Source organism: Pristiophorus japonicus, chromosome 25, assembly GCF_044704955.1.
Source record: "Pristiophorus japonicus isolate sPriJap1 chromosome 25, sPriJap1.hap1, whole genome shotgun sequence".
NCBI lineage: Eukaryota > Metazoa > Chordata > Chondrichthyes > Pristiophoridae > Pristiophorus > Pristiophorus japonicus.
Genome location: NC_092001.1, coordinates 4,284,058 through 4,304,422, shown reverse-complemented (window position 1 = coordinate 4,304,422; position 20,365 = coordinate 4,284,058).

The window sequence follows — 20,365 nt, the reverse complement described above, 5'->3', positions numbered from 1 at the left end:
ATGCAGGGACCCCTTACACTGAGACATCAAATCCAGGGTCCCCTTACACTAAGGCATCAAATCCAGGGACACCTTACATTGAGACACCAAATCCAGTGACCCCTTACACTGAGACATCAAATCCAGGGTCCCCTTACACTAAGGCATCAAATCCAGGGACACCTTACATTGAGACACCAAATCCAGGGACCCCATTACACTGAGGCATCAAATCCTGGGACCCCTTACACTGAGACATGAAATCCAGGGACCCCTGACACTGAGGCGCAAATCGAGGGAACGCTTAAACTGAGGCACCAAATCCAGGGGCCACATTACACTGATGCATCAAATCCTGGGACCCCCTGATACTGAGGCATCAAATCCAGGGACCAATTACACTGAGGCATCAAATCCAGGGACCACTTACACTGAGGCACCAAATCCAGAGACCCTTTACATTGAGACACCAAATCCCGGGACCCCTTACATTGAGACACCAAATCCAGGGACCCCTTACACTGAGGCATCAAATCCAGTGACCACTTACACTAAGGCATCAAATCCAGGGACACCTTACATTGAGACACCAAATCCAGGGACCCCTTACACTGAGGCATCAAATCCAGGGACCACTGACACTGAGGCACCAAATCCAGGGACCCTTTACACTGAGACACCAAATCCCGGGACCCATTACACTGAGACACCACATCCAGGGACCCCTTACACTGATGCATCAAATCCAGGGACCACTTACACTGAGGCACAAAATCCAGGGACCACTTACACTGAGGCACAAAATCCAGGGACCCCTGACACTGAGGCATCAAATCCAGCGACCCCTGACACTGAGGATTTAAATCCGGGGACCCCTTACATTGAGAAACCAAATTCGGGGTCCCCTTACACTAAGGCATCAAATCCAGGGATACCTTACACTGAGGCAACAAATCCAGGGTCCCCTTACACTGAGGCATCAAATGCAGGGACCCCTTACCCTGAGGCATCAAATCCACGACCCCTTACATTGAGGCATCAAATTCTGGGACCCCTTACAATGAGGCATCAAATCCTGGGTCCCCTCACACTGAGGCATCAACTCCCGGGAACCCTGACACTGAGACATCAAATCCCGGGACCCCTGAAACTGAGACTTCAAATCCCAAGACCCCTTACACTGAGACACAAAATGCAGGGACCCCTTACACTGAGACATCAAATCCAGGGTCCCCTTACACTAAGGCATCAAATCCAGGGACGCCTTACTCTGAGACACCAAATCCAGGGACTCCTTACACTAAGGCTTCAAATCCAGGGACCCCTTACACTGAGGAATCAAATCCATGGACCCATTACAATGAGGCACCAAATCCAGCGACCCCTTACACTGAGACATGAAATCCAGGGAGCCCTTACACTGGACATCAAATCCAGGGACCACTTCCAATGAGACACCAACTCAAGGGACCACTTACACTGAGGCATCAAATCCAGAGACCCCTTACACTGAGACACCATATCGTGGGACCCCATTACACTGATGCATCAAATCCAGGGACCACTTACACTGAGGAATCAAATCCAGGTACCCCTTACACTGAGACACCAAATCAAGGGACAACTTACACTGACGCATCAAACCCAGAGACCCCTTACACTGAGACACCAAATCCAGAGACCCCTCACGCTGAGACATCAAATCCAGGGAGCCCTTACACTGAGACATCAAATCCAGGGACCCCTTACACTGAGGCATCAAATCCAGGGACCACTTCCAATGAGTCACCAAATCCAGGGAAACATTACACTGAGACATCAAATCCAGGGAGCCCTAACACTGAGACTTCAAATCCAGGGAACCCTTACACTGAGACATCAAATCCAGGGACCGCTGACACTGAGGCATCAAATCCAGGGACCCCTCAGACTGAACTACCAAATCCAGGGACCCCTTACACTGAGGCATCAAATCCATGGACCCCTTACACTGAGACATCAAATCCAGGGACCCCTTAAACTGAGACATCAAATCCAGGGACCCCTTACACTGAGGCACCAAATCCAGAGACCCCTCACACTGAGACATCAAATCCAGGGAGCCCTAACACTGAGACTTCAAATCCAGGGACCCCTTACACTGAGACATCAAATCCAGGGACCGCTGACACTGAGGCATCAAATCCAGGGACCCCTTACACTGAGGCACCAAATCCAGGGAGCCCATACACTGAGGCACCAAATCCAGGGAACCGTGACACTGAGGCATCAAATCCAGTGACCCCTTACACTGAGGCATCAAATCCAGGGACCCCTTACACTGAGGCATCAAATCCAGGGACCCCTCACAGTGAAACGTCAAATCCAGGGACCCCTTACACTGAGACATCAAATCCATGGACCCCTTACACTGAGGCATCAAATCCAGCGACCCCTTACAGTGAGGCATCGAATCCATGGACCCCTTACACTGACGCATCAAATTCAGCGACCCCTGACACTGAGGAATTAAATCCTGGGACCCCTTACACTGAGAAACCAAATTCGGGGATACTTTACACTGAGGCATCAAATCCAGGGACCCCTTACACTGAGACTTCAAATCCAGGGACCACTTGCACTGAAGCATCAAATCCAGTGACTACTATCACTGAGGCATCAGAACCAGGGACCCCTTACACTGAGACACCAACTCAAGGGACAAGTTACACTGAGGCATCAAATCCAGGGACCCCTTACACTGAGGCACCAAATCCTGGGACCCCTTACAATGAGGAATCAAATCCAGGGACCGCTCAGACTGAGCTAGCAAATCCAGGGACCCCTTACACTGAGGCATCAAATCCATGGACCCATTACAATGTGGCATCAAATCCAGCGACCCCTTACACTGAGACATGAAATCCAGGGAGCCCTTACACTGGACATCAAATCCAGGGACCACTTCCAATGAGACACCAAATCAAGGGACCACTTTCACTGAGGCATCAAATCCAGAGACCCCTTACACTGAGACAACAAATCGAGGGGCCCCATCACACTGATGCTTCAAATCCTGGGACCCCTTACACTGAGGCATCAAATCCAGGTACCCCTTACACTGAGACACCAAATCAAGGGACAACTTACACTGAGGCATCAAACCCAGAGACCCCTTACATTGAGACACCAAATCGAGGGACCCCATTACACTGATGCATCAAATCCTGGGACCCCTTACACTGAGGCATCAAATGCAGGAAACCCTTACCCTGAGACATCAAATCCAGGACCACTTACAGTGAGACACCAAATCCAGGGACCCTTGCACTGAGGCAACAAATCCAGGGACCCCTTACACTGAGGCATCAAATGCGGGGACGCCTTTCCCTGAGACATCAAATCCAGGACCCCTTACAATGAGGCATCAAATCCTGGGACCCCTCAAACTGAGACATCAAATCCCGGGACCCCTTACACTGAGACACCAAATGCCGGGACCCCTTACACTGAGACATCAAATTCAGGGTCCCCTTACACAACGGAATCAAATCCAGGGACCCCTCACACTGAAACACCAAATCCAAGGACCCGTTACACTGAGACATGAAATCCAGGGACACCTCACATTGAGACACCAAATCCAGGGACCCCTTAAACTGAGACACCAAATCCAGGGACCCCATTACACTGAGGCATCAAATCGTGGGACGCCTTACACTGAGACATCAAATCCAGGGACCCCTTACACTGAGGCACCAAATCCAGGGAGCCCATACACTGAGGTACCAAATCCAGGGGCCCCATTACACTGATGCATCAAATGCTTGGACCCCTGACACTGAGGCATCAAATCCAGGGACCACTTACACTGAGGCACCAAATCCAGGGACCCTTTACACTGAGACACCAAATCCCGGGACCCCTTACACTGAGGCATCAAATCCAGGGAGCCCTTACAGTGAGGTACCAAATCCAGGGACGCCTTATAATGAGGCATCAAATCCAGGGACCACATTAATCTGATGCATAAAATCATGAGACCCCTTACACTGAGGCATCAAGTCCACTGACCACTTAAACTGAGACACCAAATCAAGGGACAACTTACACTGAGGCATCAAATCCAGGGATCCCTTACGCTGAGGCAACAAATCGTGGGACGCCTTACACTGAGACATCAAATCCAGGGACCCCTTACACTGAGGCACCAAATCCAGGGAGCCCATACACTGAGGCACCAAATCGAGGGGCCCCATCACACTGATGCTTCAAATCCTGGGACCCCTTACACTGAGACACCAAATCCAGGGACCCCATTACACTGAGGCATCAAATCGTGGGACGCCTTACACTGAGACATCAAATCCAGGGACCCCTTGCACTGAGGCACCAAATCCAGGGAGCCCATACACTGAGGCACCAAATCGAGGGGCCCCATCACACTGATGCTTCAAATCCTGGGACCCCTTACACTGAGGCATCAAATCCAGGTACCCCTTACACTGAGACACCAAATCAAGGGACAACTTACACTGAGGCATCAAACCCAGAGACCCCTTACATTGAGACACCAAATCGAGGGACCCCATTACACTGATGCATCAAATCCTGGGACCCCTTACTCTGAGGCATCAAATGCAGGAAACCCTTACCCTGAGACATCAAATCCAGGACCACTTACAGTGAGACACCAAATCCAGGGACCCTTGCACTGAGGCAACAAATCCAGGGACCCCTTACACTGAGGCATCAAATGCGGGGACGCCTTTCCCTGAGACATCAAATCCAGGACCCCTTACAATGAGGCATCAAATCCTGGGACCCCTCAAACTGAGACATCAAATCCCGGGACCCCTTACACTGAGACACCAAATGCCGGGACCCCTTACACTGAGACATCAAATTCAGGGTCCCCTTACACAACGGAATCAAATCCAGGGACCCCCCACACTGAAACACCAAATCCAAGGACCCGTTACACTGAGACATGAAATCCAGGGACACCTCACATTGAGACACCAAATCCAGGGACCCCTTAAACTGAGACACCAAATCCAGGGACCCCATTACACTGAGGCATCAAATCGTGGGACGCCTTACACTGAGACATCAAATCCAGGGACCCCTTACACTGAGGCACCAAATCCAGGGAGCCCATACACTGAGGCACCAAATCCAGTGGCCCCATTACACTGATGCATCAAATGCTTGGACCCCTGACACTGAGGCATCAAATCCAGGGACCACTTACACTGAGGCACCAAATCCAGGGACCCTTTACACTGAGACACCAAATCCCGGGACCCCTTACACTGAGGCATCAAATCCAGGGAGCCCTTACAGTGAGGCACCAAATCCAGGGACGCCTTATAATGAGGCATCAAATCCAGGGACCACATTAATCTGATGCATAAAATCATGAGACCCCTTACACTGAGGCATCAAGTCCACTGACCACTTAAACTGAGACACCAAATCAAGGGACAACTTACACTGAGGCATCAAATCCAGGGATTCCTTACACTGAGGCAACAAATCCAGGGACCCCTTACACTGAGGCATCAAAAGCAGGGACCCCTTACCATGAGGCATCAAATCCAGGACCCCTTACAATGAGGCATCAAATTCTGGGACCCCTTACAATGAGGCATCAAATCCTGGGTCCCCTCACACTGAGGCATCAACTCCCGGAACCCTGACACTGAGACATCAAATCGCGGGACCCCTGAAACTGAGACATCAAATCCCAAGACCCCTTACACTGAGACACCAAATGCAGGGACCCCTTACACTGAGACATCAAATCCGGGGTCACCTTACACTAAGGCATCAAATCCAGGGACACCTTACATTGAGACACCAAATCCAGGGACCCCTTACACTGAGGCATCAAATCCAGGGACCCCTTACATTGAGACACCAAATCCAGGGACCCCATTACACTGAGGCATCAAATCCTGGGACCCCTTACACTGAGACATGAAATCCAGGGACCCCTGACACTGAGGCGCAAAATCGAGGGAACGCTTAAACTGAGGCACCAAATCCAGGGGCCACATTACACTGATGCATCAAATCCTGGGAGCCCCTGGCACTGAGGCATCAAATCCAGGGACCAATTACACTGAGGCATCAAATCCAGGGACCACTTACACTAAGGCACCAAATCCAGGGACCCTTTACACTGAGACACCAAATCCCGGGACCCCTTACACTGAGACACCACATGCAGGGACCCCTTACACTGATGCATCAAATCCAGGGACCACTTACACTGAGGCAAAAAATCCAGGGACCCCTTACACTGAGACTTCAAATCCAGCGACCACTTCCACTGAGGCATCAAAACCAGGGACCCCTTACAATGAGACACCAACTCAAGGGACAACTTACACTGAGGCATCAAATCCAGGGACCCCTTACACTGAGGCACCAAATCCTGGGAACCCTTACAATGAGGAATCATATCCAGGGACCCCTCAGACTGAGCTAGCAAATCCAGGGACCCCTTACACTGAGGCATCAAATCCATGGACCCATTACAATGAGGCACCAAATCCAGCGACCCCTTACACTGAGACATGAAATCCAGGGAGCCCTTACACTGGACATCAAATCCAGGGACCACTTCCAATGAGACACCAAATCAAGGGACCACTTACAATGAGGCATCAAATCCAGAGACCCCTTACACTGAGACACCAAATCGAGGGACCCCATTACACTGATGCATCAAATCCTGGGACCCCTGACACTGAGGCATCAAATGCAGGAACCCCTTACCCTGAGACATCAATTCCAGGACCACTTACAGTGAGACACCAAATCCAGGGACCCTTGCACTGAGGCAACAAATCCAGGGACCCCTTCCACTGAGGCATCAAATGCGGGGACGCCTTTCCCTGAGACATCAAATCCAGGACCCCTTACAATGAGGCATCAAATCCTGGGACCGCTCAAACTGAGACATCAAATCCCGGGACCCCTTACACTGAGACACCAAATGCCGGGACCTCTTACACTGAGACATCAAATCCAGGGTCCCCTTACACAAAGGAATCAAATCCAGGGACCCCTCACACTGAAACACCAAATCCAAGGACCCCTTACACTGAGACATCAAATCCAGGGACACCTCACATTGAGACACCAAATCCAGGGACCCCTTAAACTGAGACACCAAATCCAGGGACCCCATTACACTGAGGCATCAAATCGTGGGACCCCTTACACTGAGGCATCAAATCCAGGGACCCCTTACACTGAGGCACCAAATCCAGGGAGCCCATACACTGAGGCACCAAATCCAGGGGCCCCATTACACTGATGCATCAAATGCTTGGACCCCTTACAATGAGGCATCAAATTCTGGGACCCCTTACAATGAGGCATCAAATCCTGTGTCCCCTCACACTGAGGCATCAACTCCCGGGAACCCTGACACTGAGACATCAAATCCCGGGACCCCTGAAACTGAGACATCGAATCCCAATACCCCTTACACTGAGACACCAAATGCAGGGACCCCTTACACTGAGACATCAAATCCAGGGTCCCCTTACACTAAGGCATCAAATCCAGGGACACCTTACATTGAGACACCAAATCCAGTGACCCCTTACACTGAGTCATCAAATCCAGGGTCCCCTTACACTAAGGCATCAAATCCAGGGACACCTTACATTGAGACACCAAATCCAGGGACCCCATTACACTGAGGCATCAAATCCTGGGACCCCTTACACTGAGACATGAAATCCAGGGACCCCTGACACTGAGGCGCAAATCGAGGGAACGCTTAAACTGAGGCACCAAATCCAGGGGCCACATTACACTGATGCATCAAATCCTGGGACCCCCTGACACTGAGGCATCAATTCCAGGGACCAATTACACTGAGGCATCAAATCCAGGGACCACTTACACTGAGGCACCAAATCCAGCGACCCCTTACACTGAGACATCAAATCCCGGGACCCCTGAAACTGAGACATCGAATCCCAATACCCCTTACACTGAGACACCAAATGCAGGGACCCCTTACACTGAGACATCAAATCCCGGGACCCCTTACATTGAGACACCAAATCCAGGGACCCCTTACACTGAGGCATCAAATCCAGTGACCACTTACACTAAGGCATCAAATCCAGGGACACCTTACATTGAGACACCAAATCCAGGGACCCCTTACACTGAGGCATCAAATCCAGGGACCACTGACACTGAGGCACCAAATCCAGGGACCCTTTACACTGAGACACCAAATCCCGGGACCCATTACACTGAGACACCACATCCAGGGACCCCTTACACTGATGCATCAAATCCAGGGACCACTTACACTGAGGCACAAAATCCAGGGACCACTTACACTGAGGCACAAAATCCAGGGACCCCTGACACTGAGGCATCAAATCCAGCGACCCCTGACACTGAGGATTTAAATCCGGGGACCCCTTACATTGAGAAACCAAATTCGGGGTCCCCTTACACTAAGGCATCAAATCCAGGGATACCTTACACTGAGGCAACAAATCCAGGGTCCCCTTACACTGAGGCATCAAATGCAGGGACCCCTTACCCTGAGGCATCAAATCCACGACCCCTTACATTGAGGCATCAAATTCTGGGACCCCTTACAATGAGGCATCAAATCCTGGGTCCCCTCACACTGAGGCATCAACTCCCGGGAACCCTGACACTGAGACATCAAATCCCGGGACCCCTGAAACTGAGACTTCAAATCCCAAGACCCCTTACACTGAGACACAAAATGCAGGGACCCCTTACACTGAGACATCAAATCCAGGGTCCCCTTACAATAAGGCATCAAATCCAGGGACGCCTTACTCTGAGACACCAAATCCAGGGACTCCTTACACTAAGGCTTCAAATCCAGGGACCACTTACACTGAAGCATCAAATCCAGGGACTCCTTACACTGAGACACCAAATCAAGGGACAACTTGCACTGAGGCATCAAATCCAGGGACCCCTTACACGGATACACCAAATCCAGGGATCCCTTACAATGAGGCACCAAATCCCGGGACCCATTACAATGAGGCATCAAATCCAGGGACCACTTCCAATGAGACACCAAATCCAGGGACACCTTACACTGAGGCATCAAATCCAGAGACCCCTTACAATGAGACACCAAATCAAGGGAATCTTGCACTGAGGCAACAAATCCAGGGACCCCTTACACTGAGGCATCAAATGCAGGGACGCCTTACCCTGTGACATCAAATCCAGGACCCCTTACAATGAGGCATCAAATCCTGGGACCCTTCAAACTGAGGCATCAAATCCAGGGAACCCTTACTCTGAGACATCAAATCCCGGGACGCCTTACACTGAGACACCAAATGCCGGGAACCCTTACACTGAGACATCAAATCCAGGGTCCCCTTACAATAAGCCATCAAATCCAGGGACCCCTGACACTGAAACATCAAATCCAGGGACCCCTTACTCAGAGACATCTAATCCAGGGACGCCTTACACTGAGGCATCAAATCCAGGGACCCCTAAAACTGTGACACCAAATCCAGGGACCCCATGACACTGAGGCATCAAATCCTGGGACCCCTTACACTGAGACATCAAATCCTGGGACCCCTGACACTGAGACATCAAATCCAGGGACCCCTGACACTGAGGCATCAAATCCAGGGACCCCTTACACTGAGGCACCAAATCCAGGGAGCCCATACACTGAGGCACCAAATCCAGGGAACCGTTACACTGAGGCTCCAAATCCAGGGACCCCATTTCAGTGATGCATCAAATCCAGGGACCCCTGACACTGAGGCATCAAATCCAGCGACGCCTGACACTGAGGAATTAAATCCGGGGACCCCTTACACTGAGAAACCAAATTCGGGGATACTTTACACTGAGGCATCAAATCCAGGGAACACTTACACTGAAGCATCAAATCCAGGGACTCCTTACACTGAGGCATCAAAACCAGGGACCCCTTACACTGAGACACCAAATCAAGGGACAACTTACACTGAGGCATCAAATCCAGGGACCCCTTAAACTGAGGCACCAAATCCTGGGACCCCTTACAATGAGGCATCAAATCCAGGGACCCCTCAGTCTGAGCTAGCAAATCCAGGGACCCCTTACACTGAGGCATCAAATCCATGGACCCATTACAATGAGGCACCAAATCCAGAGATCCCTCACACTGAGACATCAAATCCAGGGAGCCCTTACACTGAGACATCAAATCCAGGGACCCCTTACACTGAGGCATCAAATCCAGGGACCACTTCCAATGAGAGATCAAATCCAAAGACCCCTTACACTGAGACAACAAAACGAGGGACCCCATTGCACTGATGCATCAAATCCTGGGACCCCTTACACTGAGGCATCAAATCCAGGTACCCCTTACACTGAGACACCAAATAAAGGGACAACTTACACTGAGGCATCAAATCCAGAGACCCCTTACACTGAGACACCAAATCGATGGACCCCATTACACTGATGCATCAAATCCTGGGACCCCTTACACTGAGGCATCAAATGCAGGAACCCCTTACCCTGAGACATCAAATCCAGGACCACTTACACTGAGACACCAAATCCAGGGACCCTTGCACTGAGGCAACAAATCCAGGGACCCCTTACACTGAGGCATCAAATGAGGGGACGCCTTTCCCTGAGACATCAAATCCAGGACCACTTACAAAGAGGCATCAAATCCTGGGACCCCTCAAACTGAGACATCAAATCCAGGGAACCCTTGCACTGAGACATCAAATCCCGGGACCCCTTACACTGAGACACCAAATGCCGGGACCCCTTACACAGAGGCATCAAATCCAGTGTCCACTTACACAAAGGCATCAAATCCAGGGACCCCTGACACTGAAACACCAAATCCAAGGACCCCTTACACTGCGACATCAAATCCAGGTACACCTTACATTGAGACACCAAATCCAGGGACCCCATTACACTGAGGCATCAAATCGTGGGACCCCTTACACTGAGACATCAAATCCAGGGACCCCTTACACTGAGTCATCAAATGCAGGGACCCCTTACACTGAGGCACCAAATCCAGGGAACCCTTACACTGAGGCACCAAATCCAGGGGCCCCATTACACTGATGCATCAAATGCTTGGACCCCTGACACTGAGGCATCAAATCCAGGGACCACCTACACTGAGGCACCAAATCCAGGGACCCTTTACACTGAGACACCAAATCCCGGGACCCCTTACACTGAGGCATCAAATCCAGGGAGCCCTTACAGTGAGGCATCAAATCCAGGGACCCCATTAAACTGATGCATAAAATCCTGGGAACCCTTACACTGAGGCATTAAATCCACGGACCACTTAAACTGAGACACCAAATCAAGGGACCCCTTACACTGAGGCATCAAATGCAGGGACCCCTTACCCTGAGGCATCAAATCCAGGACCCCTTACAATGAGGCATCAAATTCTGGGACCCCTTACAATGAGGCATCAAATCCTGGGTCCCCTCACACTGAGGCATCAACTCCCCGGACCCCTTACACTGAGACACCAAATGCAGGGACCCCTTACACTGAGACATCAAATCCTGGGACCCCTGACACTGAGACATCAAATCCCGGGACCCCTGACACTGAGACATCAAATCCAGGGACACCTTACATTGAGACACCAAATCCAGGGACCCCATTACACTGAGGCATCAAATCCTGGGACCCCTTACACTGAGACATCAAATCCAGGGACCCCTGACACCGAGGCGCAAAATCGAGGGAACGCTTAAACTGAGGCACCAAATCCAGGGGCCCGATTACACTGATGCATCAAATCCTGGGACCCCCTGACACTGAGGCATCAAATCCAGGGACCACTTACACTGAGGGACAAAATCCAGGGACCCTTTACACTGAGACACCAAATCCCGGGACCCCTTACACTGAGGCATCAAATCCAGGGAGCCCTTACAGTGAGGCATCAAATCCAGGGACGCCTTACACTGAGAAACTAAACTCGGGGATAGCTTACACTGAGGCATCAAATCCAGGGACCCCTTACACTGAGACACCAAATCCAGGGACCCCTTACACTGAGGCATCAAATCCAGGAACCCCTTACACTGAGGCATCAAATCCAGGGACCCCTTACACTGAGGCATCAAATCCAGGGACCACTTACACTGAAGCATCAAATCCAGGGAGCCTTACACTGAGACACCAAATCCAGGGACCCCTTACACTGAGGCATCAAATCAAGGGAAAACTTACACTGAGGCATCACATCTAGGGACCCATTACACTGATACACCAAATCCAGGGATCCCTTACAATTCCGCACCAAATCCTGGGACCCCTCACAATGAGCTACCAAATCCAGGGACCCCTTACACTGAGGCATCAAATCCATGGACCCCTTTAAATGAGGCACTAAATCCAGGGACCCCTTACACTGATACACCACATGTAGGGACCCCTTACACTGAGACATCAAATCCAGGGTCCCCTTACACTAAGGCATCAAATCCAGGGACCCCTTACACTGAGACACCAAATCCAGGGACCCCTTACACTGAGGCATCAAAATAGAGGGCCCCCTTACACTGTGACACCAAATCCAGGGACCCCATTACACTGAGGCATTAAGTCCTGGGACCCCTTACACTGAGACATCAAATCCAGGGAACCCTGACACTGAGGCTTCAAATCCAGGGACCTCTTACACTGATACACCAAATAGCTGGACCCCTTACACTGAGACAACAAATGTAGGGACCCCTTACACTGAGACATCAAATCCAGGGACCCTTTACACTGAGACACCGAATCGAGGGACGCCTTATAATGAGGCATCAAATCCAGGGACCCCTTACACTGAGGCATCAAATCCAGAGAGCCCTAACACTGAGACACCAAATCCAGGGACCCCATTACACTGATGCATCAAATCCTGGGACCCCTTATACTGAGACATCAAATCCAGGGACCCTTGCACTGAGGCAACAAATCCAGGGACCCCTTGCACTGAGGCCTCAAATGCAGGGACCCCTTACCCTGAGGCATCAAATCCAGGACCACTTACACTGAGACACCAAATCCAGGGACCCTTGCACTGATGCAACAAATCCAGGGACCCCTTACACTGAGACATCAAATGCAAGGACCCCTTACCCTTGGGCATCAAATCCAGGACCCCTTACAATGAAGAATCAAATCCTGAGACCCCTTAATATAAGGCATCAAATCCTGGGACACCTCACACTGAGGCATCAGATCCAGGGACCCCTTACACTGAGACATCAAATCCCGGGACCCCTTACACTGAGACACCAAATCCAGGGTCCCCTTACACAAAGGCATCAAATCCAGGGACCCCTTACACTGAGGCATCAAATCCAGGGACCCCTTACACTGAGGCGCCAAATCCAGAGACACCTAACATTGAGATACCAAATCCAGGGACCCCTTACACTGAGGCATCAAATACAGGGAACCTTGACACTGAGACACCAAATCCAGGGACCCCATTACACTGAGGCATCAAATCCTGGAATCCCTTACACTGCGACATCAAATACAGGGACCCCTTACACTGAGGCACCAAATACAGGGAGCCCATATACTGAGGCACAAAATCCAGGGACCCCTTACACTGAGACATCAAATCCAGGGACCACTTACACTGAGGCGCCAAATCCAGGAACCCCTTACAATGAGGCGCCAAATCCAGGGACCCCTTACTCTGAGCTTCAAATCCAGGGACCACTTGCACTGAGGCATCAAATCCAGGGACCCCTTACACTGAGATACCAAATCAAGAGATAACTTACACTGAGGTATCAAATCCGGTGACCTCTTACACTGATACACCAAATCCAGGGACCCTTTACACTGAGGCATAAAATCCAGGGACCAATTACACTGAGGAATCAATTCCGGGGACCCTTTAAACTGAGAAACCAAATTCAGGGATACCTTCCACTGAGGCTTCAATTCCAGGGACCCCTTACACTGAGGTCCAAATCCAGGGACCCTTTACACTGATGCATCAAATACAGGGACCACTTACACTGACGCATCAAATCCAGGGAATCCTTGTACTGAGGCATCAAATCCAGGGACCCCTCAAACACTCTACACCACATGATTTACACATCATTCAGCACATCATTCTACACATCATTCTACACATCATTCTGCACGTCATTTTACACGTCATTCGGCACATCAATCCGCATATCATTCTACACATCATTCTACACATCATTCTACACATCTTTCTACACATCATTCTACACAGCATTCTACACATCATTGTACACGTCATTTTACACATCATTCGACACATCTTTCAACATATCATTCTGCACATCAATCTGCAATTCATTCTACACATCATTCTACATATCAATCTACACATCATTCGACACATCATTCTACGCATCATTCTACACATCTTTCTACACATCATTCTACAAATCATTCTACACATCATTCTACGCAACATTCTGCGCAACATTCTACACATCATTCTACACGTCTTTTAACACATCATTCTACACAACATTCTACACATCAATCTACACATCATTCTACACATAATTCTACACGTTGTTCTGCGCATCATTCTATACATCATTCTGCACAACATCATTCTACACATCATTCTACACATCATTCTACACATCATTCTACACATCAATCGACACATCATTCTACACATCATTCTACAGATCATTCTACATATCATTCTACACATCATTCTACACATCATTCTACGCATCATTCTACACATATTTCTCAACATCATTCAACACAACATTTTACACATCATTCGACACATCAATCTGCACATCATTCTACATATCATTCTACACATCATTCTACGCATCATTCTATACATCTTTCTACACATCATTCTACGCATCATTCTACACAACTTTCTACACATCATTCTACACATTTTTCTACACATCATTCGACACATCAATCTGCACATCATTCTACACATCATTCTACAAATCATTCTACACATCATTCTACGTATCATACTACACATCATTCTACACATCTTTCAACGCATCATTCTACAAATCATTCTGCACATAATTCTACACGTCATACTTCACATCCTTCTACACCACATGATTTACACATCATTCTAGACATCATTCTACACATCATTCAACACATTATTCTGCACATCATTCTGCACATCATTCTACACATCATTCTACACATCTTTCAACACATCATTCTTCAAATTATTCTACACATCATTCTACACATCATTCTACACATCAATCGTCACATCTTACTACACATCATTCTACACATCATTATACACATCATTCTACACATCATTCTACACATCATTCTACTCAACAATCTGCACATCATTCTACACCACATGATTTACACATCATTCTGCACATCATTCTACACATCATTCTACACATCATTCTGCACGTCATTTTACACGTCATTCTACACATCATTCTACGCATCATTCGACACATCTTTCTACACATCATTCTACACATCATTCTACGCATCATTCTACACATCTTTCTACACATCATTCTGCACATCATTCAACACATCATTCGGCACATCAATCCGCACATCATTCTACACATCATTCGACACATCATTCTACACATCTTTCTACACATCATTCTACACAGCATTCTACATATCATTCTACACGTCATTTTACACATCATTCGACACATCTTTCAACATATCATTCTGCACATCAATCTGCAATTCATTCTACACATCATTCTACATATCAATCTACACATCATTCGACACATCATTCTACGCATCATTCTACACATCTTTCTACACATCATTCTACAAATCATTCTACACATCATTCTACGCAACATTCTACGCAACATTCTACACATCATTCTACACATCTTTTAACACTTTATTCTACACATCTTTTAACACATTATTCTACACAACATTCTACACATCAATCTACACATCATTCTACACATAATTCTACACGTTGTTCTGCGCATCATTCTATACATCATTCTGCACAACATCATTCTACACATCATTCTACACATCATTCTACGCATCATTCTACTCAACTTTCTACACATCATTCTACACATCTTTCTACACATCATTCTACGCATCATTCTGCACATCTTTCTACACATCATTCTACACATCATCCTACATATTATTCGGCACATCAATCTGCACATCATTCTACACATCTTTATACTCAATAATCTGCACATCATTCTGCACATCATTCTACACATCATTCTACACATCATTCTGCACATCTTTCTACACATCATTCTACGCATCATTCTGCACATCTTTCTACACATCATTCTACACATCATCCTACACATTATTCGGCACATCAATCTGCACATCATTCTACACATCTTTATACTCAACAATCTGCACATCATTCTGCACATCATTCTACGCATCATTCTACGCATCATGCTACGTATCATTCTGCACATCTTTCAACACATCATTCTTCGAATTATTCTACACATCATTCCACACATCATTCTACACATCAATCTACACAACTTCATTCTACACATCATTCTACTCATCATTCTACACATCATTATACGCATCATTCTACGTATCATTCTACACATCATTCTACACATCTTTCAACACATCATTCTACAAATCATTCTACACATAATTCTACACATCATTCTACACATCATTCTGCAGCACATTATTTACACATAATTCTACACTTCATTCTACACATCATTCTACGCATCATTCTACGCAACATTCTACAAATCATTCTAAACATCTTTCAACACATCATTCTACACAACATTCTGCACATCAACCTACACATCTTTCAACACATCATTCTACAAATCATTCTGCACAAAATTCTACACATCATTCTACACATCATTCTGCACCACATGATTTACACATCATTCTACACATCATTCTACGCATCATTCTACGCATCATTCCGCACATCTTTCTACACATCATTCTACACATCATTCTACACATCATTCTACAAATCATACCGCACATCATTCTACACATCATTCTACACATCTATCTACACATCATTCTACACATCATTCTACAAATCATTCCACACATCATTCTACACATCATTCTATGCACCATTCTACACATCTTTCTACACGTCATTCTACACATCATTCTACACATCATTCTGCACATCAATCTGCACATTATTCTACACATCATTCTACACATCATTCTAGACATCATTCTACACATCATTCTACACATCATTCTACACATCATTCTACGTATCATTAAACATATCATTCTACACAACTTTCAACACGTCATTCTACAAATCATTCTGCACATAATTCTACACATCATTCTACACATCATTCTACACCACATGATTTACACATCAATCGAGACATCATTCTACACATCATTCAACACATTATTCTGCACACCATTCAACGCATCATTCTACACATCTTTCAACACATCATTCTTCAAATTATTCTACACATCATTCTACACATCATTCTACACATCAATCTACACAACTTCCTTCTACACATCATTCTACACATCATTCTACACATCATTCTACGTATCATTCAACATATCATTCTACACAACTTTCAACAAATCATTCTACAAATCTTTCGACACATTATTCTACACATCATTCTGCACATCATTCTACACCACATGATTTACACATCATTCTACACATCATTCTACACATCATTCTACATATCATTCTGCACATCATTTTACACGTCATTCTACACATCATTCTACGCATCATTCGACACATCTTTCAACACATCATTCTACCCATCATTCTACACATCATTCTTCACATCAATCTACACATCATTCTACACATCATTCTACAGATCATTCTACATATCATTCTACACATCATTCTACACATCATTCTACGCATCATTCTACACATCTTTCTCAACATCATTCAACACAACATTTTTCACATCATTCGACACATCAATCTGCACATCATTCTACATATCATTCTACATATCATTCTACGCATCATTCTATACATCTTTCTACACATCATTCTACGCATCATTCTACACAACTTTCTACACATCATTCTACACATTTTTCTACACATCATTCGAACATCAATCTGCACATCATTCTACACATCATTCTATGCATCATTCTACACATCATTCTACACATCAATCTACATATCATTCTGCACATCAATCTGCACATTATTCTACACGTCATTCTACACATCATTCTACACATCATTCTACACATCATTCTACAAATCATTCTACACATCATTCTACGTATCATTCTACACATCATTCTACACATCTTTCAACACATCATTCTACAAATCATTCTGCACATAATTCTACACGTCATTCTTCACATCATTCTACACCACATGATTTACACATCATTCTAGACATCATTCTACACATCATTCAACACATTATTCTGCACATCATTCTGCACATCATTCTACACATCATTCTACACATCTTTCAACACATCATTCTTCAAATTATTCTACACATCATTCTGCACATCATTCTACACATCAATCGACACATCATGAAACACATCATTCTACACATCATTCTACACATCATTCTACTCAACAATCTGCACATCATTCTACACCACATGATTTACACATCATTCTGCACATCATTCTACACGTCATTCTACACATCATTCTGCACGTCATTTTACACGTCATTCTACACATCATTCTACGCATCATTCGACACATCTTTCTACACATCATTCTACACATCATTCTACGCATCATTCTACACATCTTTCTACACATCATTCTACACATCATTCAACAGATCATTCGGCACATCAATCCGCACATCATTCTACACATCATTCTACACATCATTCTACACATCTTTCTACACATCATTCTACACAGCATTCTACACATCATTGTACACGTCATTTTACACATCATTCGACACATCTTTCAACATATCATTCTGCACTTCAATCTGCAATTCATTCTACACATCATTCTACATATCAATCTGCACATCATTCGACACATCATTCTACGCATCATTCTACACATCTTTCTACACATCATTCTACAAATCATTCTACACATCATTCTACGCAACATTCTACGCAACATTCTACACATCATTCTACACATCTTTTAACACATCATTCTACACAACATTCTACACATCAATCTACACATCATTCTACACATAATTCTACACGTTGTTCTGCGCATCATTCTATACATCATTCTGCACAACATCATTCTACACATCATTCTACACATCATTCTACGCATCATTCTACTCAACTTTCTACACATCATTCTACACATCTTTCTACACATCATTCTACGCATCATTCTGCACATCTTTCTACACATCATTCTACACATCATCCTACACATTATTCGGCACATCAATCTGCACATCATTCTACACATCATTCTACAAATCATTCTACGTATCATTCTACACATCATTCTACACATCAATCTACACATCATTCTACACATCATTCTACAAATCATTCCACACATCATTCTACACATCATTCTATGCACCATTCTACACATAGTTCTACACATCATTCTACACATCATTCTACACATCATTCTGCACATCAATCTGCACAGTATTCTACACATTTTCGGCACATCATTCTGGACATCATTCTACACATCATTCTATACATCATTCTACACATCATTCTACACATCATTCGACACATCAATCTGCACATCCATCCAAACCTCATTTTACACATCATTCATAACAACATTCTGCACAACATTATACACATCATTCTACACTTCAATCTAGACATCATTCTACTCTTCAATCTACACAACAGCATTCTACACATCATTCTACACTTCATTCTCCACATCATTATGCACATCATTCTACACGTCATTCTAAACATCATTCTACAAAACATCATTCTACACATCATTCTTCACAACATTCTACAAATCATTCTACACGACATTCTACACATTATTCCACACATCATTCTACACATTATTCGGCTCTGCATTCTACTCACCATCATTCTGCACATCATTCTACACATGATTCAACACATCATTCTACGCATCATTTTGCACATCTTTCTACACATCATTCTACACATCATTCGACACATCATTCGACACAACAATCTGCACGTCATTCTACACATCATTCTACACTTCATTCTACACATCATTCTACACATCAATTTACACAACTTCATTCTACACATCATTCTTTACATCATTCTACACATCATTATATGCATCATGCTACACATCTTTCTACACATCATTCTACACATCATTCTACACAAAATTCGACACATCATTTTACAC